Source organism: Pogoniulus pusillus, chromosome 9, assembly GCF_015220805.1.
Source record: "Pogoniulus pusillus isolate bPogPus1 chromosome 9, bPogPus1.pri, whole genome shotgun sequence".
Taxonomy (NCBI): Eukaryota; Metazoa; Chordata; class Aves; order Piciformes; family Lybiidae; genus Pogoniulus; species Pogoniulus pusillus.
Window position 1 is genome coordinate 32,874,289 of NC_087272.1, and position 13,734 is coordinate 32,888,022.

Genomic DNA, 13,734 nt, shown 5'->3' on the forward strand with positions numbered 1-13,734 from the left:
AAATACAACACAGAAAGGGGGGAAAAAAAAATCCCCAATGCAGCTATTTTTCCAGCCTGAATTGCACATTTTCACAGACCTCTTTCTGGATCACAGCAATTCCTCTGGCACTGCCACTTCACAGGGGTATCAGACGTGCAGTTGTGTGATCCTGTGACTAATAATAACCACTTCACAAAACCTACAACACAAGGAAGCACTTCCTCACAGAATCACAGGATGATAGAGGTTGGAAAAGACCTCTGGAGATCATCTTGTCCAACCCCCCTGCCAGAGCAGGATCGCACAGACCACATTGCAGAAGAGGACTGGAGCAACTCTCTTATGAAGAGAGGCTGAAAGAACTGGGGTTGTTCAGCCAGGAGAAGAGTCTTACAGTAGCATTTCAGTAACTAAAGGGGACCTACAAAAAACTGTTTGGAAGGGATTGTAGTGATAGGACAAAGGCAATAGTCTGAAACTGGAGCAGGGTAGATTAAGGACAGACATAAGGAGGGAGTTCTACACAATGAGAGTGGTAGAATACTGGAACAGGCTGCCCAGGAGTGTGGCTCAGTCCCCGTCTCTGGAGACATTCAAGATTAGACTAGATACAGCTCGAAGCAGCTTGCTCTAGGTGGAGAAGTCCCTGCTGACTGCAGGGAAGCTGGAGAAGATGACTTTTGAGGGTCCCTTCCAACCCAGTGCAATCTGTGAATAGATGTGAGGCAGATTTTGAATGACTACAGAGACAGACACCACCACCTCTTTGGGCAGTCTGTTTCGGTGACCTACCAGCCTCAAAGGAGTTTCTCAGCCTTTGCACATTCCCCTTTCAGGGCAGCCTTGCCATGTTCCTGAAGAACAGGAGCAAGTTTTTCTCCAGAGGAAAATCGGAGAAAGATTACCAGGAATCCCTTTATCAGCCTTTCCTCTGTCCCCCTTTCTCTTTCCATGGAAACCCCTCAAACCACCACAATCTACAAGCCAATAGATCACACTGCCGTGGTCACAGAAAACCACAGCTTCTGTTCTCCTGCAGTTGCACACATAAGTACATTAGTTCACAGCTTCTCTCAATGGGGTCACAAATTCCTTTTCAACACTTACAGGGGAGCAGGAACATTCACGGGGTATGAGTCTAAAGAAATCACAATATGCTAAAGCATACTACAACAACACAAACACATCTTCAAGGTCCTCCTTCCCTTTCAAATCCTTTTTCTGATTCTACCGCAACAAGAACTCCACAGCCCCGCCATAGAAACTGTTACCTGCCTCATTTTCTCCCCTAAACCCTGGAAAAGTTAGCGCCTACTTACCCTTTTGTTGTCTCAACAAGCAGGCAGAAAGTTCCATCCCACCGCATTTGCTTCTAAAAACAAAATCCCAAAGAGAGCCAGAAAAGCAGTCCTCCAGGTACCTCTGCGACTTCGGGAGAAGCGAAGAGCACAAAGCACTCCCCAGCAACCAGCAGCAAGCCTTTTAGGTGCAGGTGCCCCCCACCCCACGTGCTGCATCGCAGGTGATTTAGGTTGGAAGAGACTTTGAACTTCAATCATCCAGTTCCAACCTGCCTGCTGCGGGCAGTTGCTGATCACCTCAGCCTTCTCTGTATCCAGCTTGACCAGGTGTCCACCCTGGTCTCCATTAGGGCCAAATGGGGAACACCTGCTGCTGGTCTCTGGTTTGGTTTGGTTTTGTTCTTTCTATGCAATGAGCCCATAGCAATTTCAATTAGTTTTCAGAGCTTAGAAAGATCTGCAATGTCAGCAACTGCACTCATTCCAGTGCCCCCCCCCCCACCAGATTTCCACAGGTGTTTCTCTTAGAGACAGCTATGGCATTGCTTTTTGAAAGTGTCTCTGCTCAGGCACTATCTTTTAGGAACCACCAGCTTGAGGGGTTGGGGTTTTTTTTAGCTGGTTTTACATGATCTATGAAAACTTCAGTTCTCTGCAGTCTGCAACACATTTTCTTCAAGCAAATAGCATCTTGCATTCATTTTTTGCAGACAAAAAAAACATGCCCTAATTATCTGTCATGGACCTAATGCTATGATTCTATGACTTTTTCTATGTGCCAGGGATTGCTGAATAGTCTTCTTTTACTGATTTAAGCCTTTCACAGAGCCTGAAAAGTAAGAAACTGGCTTACAGTTTATGAACCTAGACATACCAGAAAGCAATTGACTAAATAAGTCTTAACTACCAAAACATGATGTGCTAGCACCAGAGGAAGTTAATCCCAACCAAGACTAATCTTCTGAAGCAGATGACCTGAGTCAGATTTAACTCTAGCTGCACCTGTTCATCATAGTTTCAGCAGAGTTATTACTTTGTAGTCTCTCTCTTTACCAAAGCAAGTGTGACAGTTTGGGTGCTACCTGCACCCCCACTCTTAGGAAATCATCCAGATGAGACAGCTGGAAATTAAGGAATGAAGGGTTCTGCACTTTGGCCACAACAACCCCAAGCAGCGCTACAGGCTGGGGACTGAGTGGCTGAGAGCAGCCAGGAGGAAAGGGACCTGGGGGTACTGATAGATAGTAAGCTGAAGATGAGCCAGCAGTGTGCCCAGGTGGCCAAGAGAGCCAATGGCATCCTGGCCTGCATCAGGAACAGTGTGGCCAGTAGGACAAGGGAGGTTATTCTGCCCCTGTACTCAGCACTGCTCAGGCCACACCTTGAGTGCTGTGTCCAGTTCTGGGCCCCTCAATTCAAGAGAGATGTTGAGGTGCTGGAATGTGTCCAGAGAAGGACAACAAAGCTGGTGAGAGGCCTGGAGCACAAATCCTATGAGGGGAGGTTGAGGGAGCTGGGCCTGTTTAGCCTGGAGAAGAGGAGGCTCAGGGGTGATCTTATTACTGTCTACAACTACCTGAAGGGGCATTGTAGCCAGGTGGGGGGTGGCCTCTTCTCCCAGGCAACCAGCAATAGAACAAGGGGACACAGTCTCAAGTTGTGCCAGGGTAGGTATAGGCTGGATATTAGGAAGAAGTTCTTCACAGAGAGAGTGATTGGCATTGGAATGGGCTGCCCAGGGAGGTGGTGGAGGCACTGTCCCTGGAGGTCTTCAAGAAAAGCCTGGCTGAGGCACTTAGTGCCATGGTCTAGTTGATTGGATAGGGCTGGGTGCTAGGTTGGCCTGGATATCTTGGAGGTCTCTTCCAACCTGGTTGATTCTATGATTCTATGAAGCTTTATTTTTACAGCTTAGTACAATAGACAAGTAGATGTTTACAATATATACAGCTATAGACAGAAATATACAAGTTATAAAAAGTAATACAGAAACACAACAGCCCTCCCAGAGTCCCCAGAAGGGGCTCCCAATCACCCTTCCACTTTCTTTCCACTCCTCTACCTTGTCCCAGACTTTGCCTTACGTGCAAGGTGAGTTTGGAGGATTGGCCAGGGGGGTTAGAAAGCAGAAGGGTTAGTGTGCTAGTTTGAAGCTAGCTAGAATGTTTTGGTGGGAAGGATTAGATCACAGGCTGCGAAAGAGAAACAGTGGTGATGTCTACTTCACTCATAGGCTTGCTGAGATGTATAAGAACAAGAGTATAAACATAGATAAGGTGTTCAGGCACTGCCTGAGCTCTGGGCTGCATTTCTCTCTCTAACCTCACCCTCCATCTCTCTGATTAATCCACTTGCTTCCTAACCCCCCCCCCCCCCCCCCCCCCAGAGGACCCTTCATTCTTCCTTAGGGCACAAGGCAACGTCTGGGCTAAGGTTGAGGGGTGGGAGAAGGTGGAAGGGAGGTTGGGAGCCCCTCCTGGGGACTCAGGTTTCTGGGGGGGGCTGTTGTGTTTCTGTGTTACCTTTTACCTTGTATATCTCTGTATATAACTGTATGTCCTGTAAATATCTGTTTGGATGTTGTGCTAGGCTGTAAATAAATAGCTTCATTCAAATTTCCAGAGCTGGCTGAGTCTAGTCTGGGTGATTTCCAAAGTAGAGGGGGCGGGGAACACCCAAACCATCACAATTAGTTACACAAAAAGCAGGTTAGGGAGAAAAGTACAGGCACCAGCTGCAACAGAGACCCACTGCAAGTGTGTTATCTGTGTTTTGTGTTCTTGTTTTTGTACATCTCAGCAAGCCTATGAGTGAAGCAGACATCACCACTGTTTCCTTTTCACAGCCTATAATCTAATTCCTCTCACTAAAATGCTTCAGCTAGCCTCAAACTAGCACAGCGAGGCACTCAGAGGGTCACTTTTCATTCTGTGCCCCTCTTTAAAAAAAAAAGAATAAGAAGCTGAACCAGTTAGAGAATAATAAGCTTGTGCCTAGAAACAAGGCACAGTGTTTTTTCAGCTCTCTTTGATTTACAGTCCTTCTGCAGCCTGGCCTAACTGGCAGCCATGCCTTGAGTAAGGCTTCCCCTTACTCGAAGAAGAAGGGAGAGAATCCAAAGGAGGGCCATGAAGATGTTGAGGGAATTGGAGCATCTCTCTTACGAGGAGAGACTAAGAGATCTGGAGCTTTTTAGCCTGGAGAAGGGAGCTACTAGAGACAGTCTGAAAGAGGACCATGAAGATGCTGAGGGGACTGGAGCATCTCTCTTATGAGGAGAGGTTAGGAGACCTGAAGCCATTTAGCCTGGGGAAGAGCAGCCTGAGAGAGGATTTTATCAATAGCTAAAAGGTGGGAGGCAAGAGGATGAGACTGGGTTCCTTTCAGTGGTACCCAGTGACAGGACAAGGGACCAACAGGCACACACTAAGACATGGGAGGTTTCACTTGAACACAAGGAAAAACTTTCCTTTGAGGATGGAACACTAGAACAGGTTGCCCAGAGAGGTTGTGGAGTTTCCTTCTTCAGTGGCTTTCAAAATCTGCCTGGATATGTTCCTGTGCAGCCTGGTCTGGGTGACCCTTCTGCAGCATGACACTTGGGCTAGATGATCTACAGAGGTCCCTTGCACCCGCCAGCATTCTGTGACTCTGTGGAAGCAGTCTGTTCGCTGAATTCAGCCTGAACAGTGCCTCCTACTGCTTACAGCTGGGAAGCTTTCACCTCTCACCACTACTCACAAGCACTGCCCACAACCCACTAGCACCAACCAGCTCTTTGTATTAGGCAACAGTCATTTCCCCACGGCCAGCAGTGAGGAAAAAAACCAGCTCACAAGGGATCTTGGAGCCCAAATCTGTCCCAGGCTGACAAAGCTGTGGCAGCCTACAGCCAGGCAAAGAAGACATTCCTTATCCAAGAGCTGGATGTCTCTTCTCTAGATGCCATTTGGGATTGTTGGGAAATGTTGTTACCTCACTGTCTTGCAGGAAGCCTAGCTACCATATGTGATGGAAGTTATCTGATTGCCAGCAGCTGAGGAAGTGTGGGTGCCAGTGTGTGAATACCAAATAATAAAGGAATCCCCAGGAGACATCTGATTCAATTTCCTCTGTTCTACAAGGCAAACATGAAAATTCCTTGTCTTGATTAGCCCTAGTGCAGGGAGACATCTTTCACAGCTGATTGGAAATCTTCTGAATGGTCTCATTTAGCTTTTAACCTTCCTCTCTTTTTCATCCCTGCAGAGATGATTCCAGCCTAGACATTCATTTATTTAAATGGCCCAAGACATGCATATGTTGTCTCCAGTCACAACGAGAAGCTTCAGAAGTGCACAAATAAGACTAAGAACATCATAAACATCCCTCAGAGCTTCTTTGTGCAGCCCTAGAGCAGCACAGGCTTAGGCTGGACATTAGGAGGAAGTTCTTCACAATGAGGGTAGTGAAATACTGGAACAGATTGCCCAGAGAGGTGTTGGAGGCCCCATCTCTGGAAACATGCAAGATTAAACTTGATTGGGGCCCTGAGCAATCTGATTTAGTTAAAGAAGTCTCTGCTCACTGTGGAAGGGTTGGACAAGATGACCTTCAAGTGTCCCCTCCAATCCAAAGCATTCTATGATCCACTTCTTTAATTTATGGGTGATAGAGCACTGGAGCAGATTGTCCAGAGAGGTCATAGAGTCTCCTTTTCTGAAGAGTTTCAAAACCTGTCTGGATGCATTCCTCTGTGACCTTCTCTAGGTGAACCTGCCTTGGCTGAGAGGTTGGATTCAATGATTTCCAGAGGTCCCTTTCAACTCTTATCATTCCATGATTCATAGATTCATAGAATGGGTTGAGTTGAAAGGCACCTTCAAGATCATCTAGTTCCAAACCCCCTGGTATTGGTAGGGACACCTTTGATTAGACCAAGTCACTTAAGGCTTCATACAACCTGGCTCTGAATGCCTCCACAGAAGTGGCATCCACAGTCTCCCTGGGAAATCTGCTCCAGGGTCTCACCAAGTTTACTGCACAAAATTTCTTCCATTTCTACAAGTAAGAAAACTATGAGGAACATCCCCATTGCAGATAAATTATACCTACTCTCCTCAAACATGCTGAAGCCAGGGAGTGGAGGAATAGTTTAGAAATGGAGACTGCACCCTGTGTTGTAAATCACCATGTTTCTAAAGACTTCAACAAAGACCTGAAAGCCAGGGATGTGCAGAAGTGTGGTGCCAGTGTAGGTCACAGAAGGAGGGGGTGAGTACTGTGATCTAAGGAGACACTGGCAGCATGCATTTTTCTTACAGTCACTGCATCTGGCTTATCTGTGCTGACTCCTCTGCCCCTCCACTGCTTCGTCTCTGATGTTTCCTTTGCACTTACTGAGGGAATTCTTCAGCTGTCAAGAACTGTTATGACCCAGAGAGAAATCACTCTCTGACATGTTTTCTTCCAGAATATTATTAATGCAAATCATGATGGAAATTACTGATCTGCTTCCTAAAGTCATCTGAGTGATTTAATCACAAACAGAGCATCATACCTCAATCTGGTTTCTATCAATATTCTCCCTCCTAGATCAGAAAAATCTAAAACCAAAGCTGTTATGTGCTTCACTAGGAAAACATGAAGAAGCAAAAATAGATACACTTCTACCTATGTCAGATCCTCTTTGGCTTTAATCAACTTCAGGATCTTCGTGAAATAACTAAACATTGTCTTCTCAAAGGTGCAAACTGTCCAAAGAAATTGGACTGTGATTTCTCTCCACCATCTCTTCCTAACATAAAGAGGAGTCATCAAAGATGAGGAGTATCACAAATGGCCACAAAATCCTAGAACAATGATGAAAATAATGCCTGCCTTTGATTGCAATTTAAAGACACAAAGATTCAGGATATCTCACTTTAATGCTCTTTAGGACAAAGGGTAATGGGTATAGACTACAGCATAATAAGATCCACCTCAATCTGAGGAAGAACTTCTTTACTGTTAAGGGTCACAGAGCACTGGAACAGGCTGCCCAGAGAGGTTGTGGAGTCTCCTTCTCTGGAGACTTTCAAGACCTGTCTGGATGCATTCCTGTGCAGCCTGAGCTAGATTCTGTGGTCCTGCTTCGGCAGGGGGTTTGGACTTGATGATCTTTGGAGGTCCCTTCCAACCCCTAACATCCTGTGACCCAGTGATCCTGTGATCCTGTAATTCCTCAAATCAATAAGCCTCACCAGAGCAGAGTACAGCGGCAGAATCCCCTGTCCTGAGCTGCTGGCCACATTTCATCACTGACATCATTCCACTATGGATGTGTCAGGAAACAATTACATAAAATGCCATGGGGTCATCCACAGCCCAGGATCACAGAGTTTCTAAAAGAAAAAAGCTTTCTGAGTTTCCATTCAGAAATACACATAGACTGTCCCAGTGTAACACCAGCTGAGGTGATGTCTTCCATTCTAAAGAGATGATGCTCAGTGAGTAACACAGGCCCCATAAATGTTGCATACGTATCATGTCAAGAGATCAGGCCCCTCCAACCTTTAAGATGAAGTCATTGTTAAGTTCTCCTGAGTCACTGTCCCTGGAGGTGTTCAAGAAAAGCCTGGATGAGGCACTTAGTGCCATGGCATAGTTGAATGGATAGGGCTGGGGGATAGGTTGACCTGGATGATCTTGGAGGTCTCTTCCAATCTGGTTGATTCTATGATTCTGTGATTCTATTACTACTAACCTTTAACGGATGAGAAATCAAAGTGACTTTCATGCAGACACTGACATGGGCTAACGGTTTCCTTTTCCCCCCAACAGAAATCACAGATTGCTTTGTAAAAACTTACCAATTTCCATTAATTTTCTGCTGGTTCAACACCACAATTTGAAGGCTCCAGCTTTTGCTCATCCTTGGCAACAGCTCTGAAGCTTTCATACGACTTTGTAATATCAATCAAATCCCCAAAGCAGCAATAGCAGCAGTGCAAGACTTGCTGCTGCTGCTGTTTCTATCAAAGACTTTTAGATTGAATTCAATCTAATGATGACTCTGCAAGGTGTCAATAAATATCAGCATGCATTTGAAATAACTTTGCTCTTGTGTTTACATCTGCTACTTCATCCAGCTTGTCCTCCTGCCTTACACAGGACAGCAATCAGACAGGGATATGAGCCACATCTCTTTTAATTCAGGTAAAAGCCTATGAGATAAATACAAAGTCAGTGCATTGCAATGTCATTTATCTTTGGTTCTGTTGCATTTCTTCTTGATGAAGATCTGGCACATTTATTCCTCTGACCAAGACTAAGAAAACCACAGAATTACAGAATGGTAGGGGTTGGAAGGGACCTCTGAAGTTCATCTAGTCCAATGCCTTGCTAAAGCAGGATAACCTAGATCAGCTTGCACAGGAACACATCCAGGTGGGCCTGGAAAATCTTGAGAGGAGACTCCTCCCTGAGGGTGTTCAAGGCCAGGTTGGATGAGATCTTGAGCAGCCAATTCTAGTTGAGGGGCATCCTTGCCCAAGGTGGGGCAGTTGGAGTAGATGTTCTCAAGTGGAGTAGAGAAGAGCAGATTTAAACTGGATGTTAGGAACAAATTCTTCACCATTAGTGTAGTGGAACATTGGAACAGGTTGTCCAGAGATGTGGTCGGGGCCCTATCCCTGGAGATATTCAAATTGAGGCTCAACAGGGCTCTGGGCTACCTGATCTAGTTGAGGAGGCTGGACTGGAGGGGGGTTGGGACTAGATGACCTTCAGAGGTGCTTTCCAACCCAGACCATTCTATGATCTCTAAGGTCCCTTCCAACCTAAGCCATTCCATGATCCTATGATTCTCTGACATGGTTGCCTTCTGGGTTGGCAGCAACCATTGCCAGCTCACGGTGAGTCTTAATCAACTAACACTCCCAAGTTCTTCTCCTCTAGACCAGTCTCAAACCACTCCTCCCCCAGCCTATACTGAATGCATTCAGGAAAGTTTTATCAGAATAAATGCTATGAAAAAGGCATTTTTGATGCTGCTCATTGGCTCTGAGTTCACAGCTTGCTGTGTCTCATTAGGCATTACATCCCTCTGCAGTTTAGAATAAGGTGCCACCAGATGTTTATGGAATAAATACAAACATTTTAGCATCAAAGAAGTATTTAAGCCTTTAATGGATGGATTACCAGCTCTATCTCAGAAGAGGTGTACAGACAAATAGACATATTGTTGCTAAACTGACATTGAAGAATTACTCCCACTATAGGCATGTCCTGCAGAATAGGAAATGAACTAATCCTCACATAGTGCAGATAAATTTGCTTCATGGTACAGGCTTCATTTAAGCAGCAGAGTAAATTCTGCACTTAATTTGCACAGATCTGCTCATTATGATTTAGCTTAATAATATCTAACTTGCCAATGATTGTTTTTCTTATTTTCTGCAGAGCTTTCTCACTTCTAAACAAAATCCTCACTCAAAATGAGGTTTAGAAAACCTCTGCTGCTCCTCACAAGAGCTTTTCCCCAGACCCTTCAGCAGCTTTGTTGCTCTTCTCTGGACCAACTCCAGCACCTGAGTGTTCTTCTTGGTGTGAATGCCCCAAAATTTGACTCCATACTCACTCAAGGTGTGGCTTCACCAGTGTTGAATACACAGGGGCAATCACTTCCCTGGCCCTGCTGGCCACACTATTCCTGATCCAGGCCAGGATGCTGCTGGTCTTCTTGGCCACCTGGGCACACACTGCCTTGTGTTCAGTTTGCCATCAGTCAACACCCCCAGGTCTTTGCTGTGTAGCTTCCAGCCACTCTGTCCCAAGCCTGGAGTGTTCGTGGGGTTGTTGTGACCCAAGTGCCTGCACTTGGCCTTGTTGAATCTCATACAGTCAACCTCAGCCCATGGATACAGCCTGTGCAGATCACTCTGCAGGGCCTTCCTATCTTGGAGCAGACCAACACTTCCATCTGATTTGTTGCCATATGCACACACCATTACTGTCTGCTACACCTGAAGTCATCCAAGCACACAATAAAAAATACAAAGCACCAAACTGAGATCAAGCCAACTCACCTAGCATTTGACCTCCATCACATTTGTGACCTGCTCTCTGGGCTCTAAACAGACCTTTTCCATCCTGTTCTATAACCTCTTAATAGGGCTCATATACTTCTCACAAAACCCTTGAATACTTTTTTTCTCCACAGGTGGGCTACAGCTACTCTGCATCAGTCCTAAAGATTTGACATATTAGGGGCAATTTGAAAGAGTGGCAACCAGGGCATGTATGTAGTTTGAGTCCAATCACCTTCTTCAACAACCTGCTCCAATGCACAGACCTGTTCCATCTGGAAGCAGCTGATTTGAGTTTGGGAGGCACTGACTGCTTCTGAGAGGTCAGCAGGTTGCTGGGTTGAAAAGAGGATGTTCAGGGATTTGGCAGAAAGAACTACTTTTATCTTTGGGACAAAATGAGTTTTCAGCATACAGATATGTGAAGTAAATGTATCACAGGTATCTGAGGAGGTACATAAAATCTTATCCTCCTAGCAACGTAGTAAAGAAGCTCTGCTATTATATCATGCTCTGCTGCCTCTGCAGAACCTCATCTGTGGCCAGTAACTCTGAAGCACTGCTCTATCTCCACTGCAAAATAATCTAGCACAGGATCAGAGCAGGAGCTGTAGATGTTGTCACTGACAATTTGCGATGTCTAGGTGGGGGAGGCAAAGATAATCCATATGGCAGAGATAACACAATGTGGAATTTGAGCTTCACTCCTGAGAAAACCCACTGCAAAACTATTTCAAAACCCCAGGGCTAAGTCCCTCATCATTTATAACTAACTCAGTAGAGAACCATCCTTGTCCATAAGTTCTACTTTGAATAATTGGTCAGTCTGAATATTTTTAGTTGCACATTTCAGAGTCACTCACAGAATTTGTGTTTAATTCTGACTAGACAAAGGCAGGTAAATCAGTCCAAAGACAATAATATGGTGGACTTGTATACATATGTAAAATATCTAACTTGCCTCCTCAAATATCAAGACAATTCCAAGACATATTATCATTTCTCTGGCCATTTTAGCCACGGCTCAGTAATGTTTCATATCAGCTTCTCTTGTGCTTCAACTAGATATGAGCTGCCTGGACTGACAATAGCAGAGAGGATATTAACTTAGCACTGAAGATCCATACTGTAGCTTGACCCAAATATATCCCATTGTTGTAGGTCTGCTTGTTGAAATCTTACTGCTCCTGTTACTCAGGAATTAAATTTGTTCTGGAAATGTTCTTATGAGTGTTTGTCAGAAAATCTGCGTGGAACTCAAACTGCTTTATTAAAAATATCCCACAGGCTTGACAAGCTTTTGCCAAATGCTGACTGAGTGCTCTAGGAGATGGAACTTAGGAAAATCAAGAGCCCTCGCTGGTCCAGAGGTGCCTGTCCCTAGGATCTTCCCAAAGTCAGCAGTACAGCCCTTTCCAGGTCCACATTTTCAGGGTGGATCCTTCGATGAACAACCAAGAGCAACCCTACAGTGTTTCCATGATGTCACAGTCTCCCTGCTGCCACAGTGGCTTCCAGATCCTTCTATTTGTTGTCCATGCTATGTGCATTGGTACTTGCTTGGACTGTGGATCCCCTTAATTTTTTGGGGATAAGAAGTCCTAATTTATTTGTGACCATTCTCAGGAGCTTCTGCTCTTAATCCATCGACAACCCTTGTCCCTGCAGCTGCGTGGATCACTGTCTTCTGCCTCCACTGAGACAGCAGACTGAAGGACCTCCCTAGCACACCATCCCTCAAACATGGGTGTGCTGCCCACAGGCTTATCCCCAGCAAGTCTCATTTTATATCTCCCTCCCTTCAAACCCAGTGTAAAGCTCTTTCAGTGCACACTGCCGCCTGCTGTGCTGGGATCGTTGTCCCTATTTGTGGCCCTGTCTGTCACCAGCAGCCCTGCTGTTCTGCAAGCAAACCCAGGGTCAAACGCCCCAGATTTCTGCCTGTGACACCTGACTGGCAGCCAGCTATAGATCATTTGGCTCCTCCTGTTTCTGCCCTCATCGTTCCCTGCTGCTGGAAGGATAGAGAGCATTACTTGTGCTCCTGATCCTCTGCTATCCCAAGGCCCTGAAGTCTCTCTTGATTGCCCTCAGATTTCTTGCTGTATCATCACTGCCTACCTGAAAAGGCAGAAACAAACACTTGTCTGAGGGCTCTGCCAGGGCAGGAAGCTTTCTCTTCACATCCTTAACCCAGGTCCTAGGCAGGCAGTGGACTCTGCTAAGAAGTGGGTCCAGTCTGCATATGGAACCTTCTGTTCCCTTCAGAAGGGAGTCACCCATGACAGTGACCCATCTGTTTCTCTTTATGGAAGCAGTTTTGATGCCAGGCAGAGGCTAACTTAACTTCAGCAAGGCCTGCAAGCTAGACAAGACATTATTCTTGCTATCATCAGGTTCCACTTGCAGAGCCTCGTACCTGTAACACAACAACACCTGGGAAGGTGGGGTAGGCCCAGAGGAGATGTGCCTGCTACACCAAGCAGGAGCTTGTCACCATTGCCCCTTGTCCCTTCAGTCATTGTGTTCCGTCAGTATAGGTAACCCCTAGGGCCATGTCCTGTCTGCCTGTTGGGCCAGGCCCATAGAAAGTAGGGTACAATTCCAGCAGCCAATCTCCCTCTCGCACTCCCCAGTGCTTCTCCTGAGGCTCTGTCACTAAGTGGAGGAGCTCCTCTAGGTGGGCACAACTCACCCAAGTGTGCTCACTGCTGCTGTCCTGTAGCAGTGTCAGGGTAAGGCACAACCTGCAGCCTGACGCACCCAGGCAGCTGCCTGGTTTCACAGGAGCTCCACCTGGGAAGCTGCCTCAGACGTGGTGGGTGCAGAGCTCAGAAAGGCCATGGCATCCTACCATCATCAAAACAACTCCTGTCATCATATACTTATGGAGGGGGAGGACTCACTCTTCACCACTGCCTTTGCTTATTAACAACCAATCAACACCCGCATACGAGCAACTGATCTCCAGAGAAGCCTACTTGTCTGAACCCAGGGATGAAAGCTTGAAATACAGATGCAGCCACTGAAGAGAGAGAAAGATTGCCCTTTTTTTGTCTGAGAAATGTTGATGTTCTTGCTAGCAGAGAGACTAAGAGTGCTTTTACAGCACGGATGTGGAATGGAGACATTAATGGTTCCCTTATGACTTCATTGACCTTTCTGCCAGTAAGTGAACTCTTTGGACGGAGATACTCTTCAGTGAATAAGAGCCAATTAAACTCCTTTGCAAGCCAGATGAGAAATGAAAGTAGGAAGAGCCTGCAGCACCTTTCCCTTCTTCAAAAAAGCACAAGAGAACAGAAAGAGTTAAGGATATCAATGCACTGAGAATATTACTTCAGTCAGCTTCGTGTGAAGAAGTCAACTTGAAATTACTGTGATGATGGAGCTGAGCAATGACC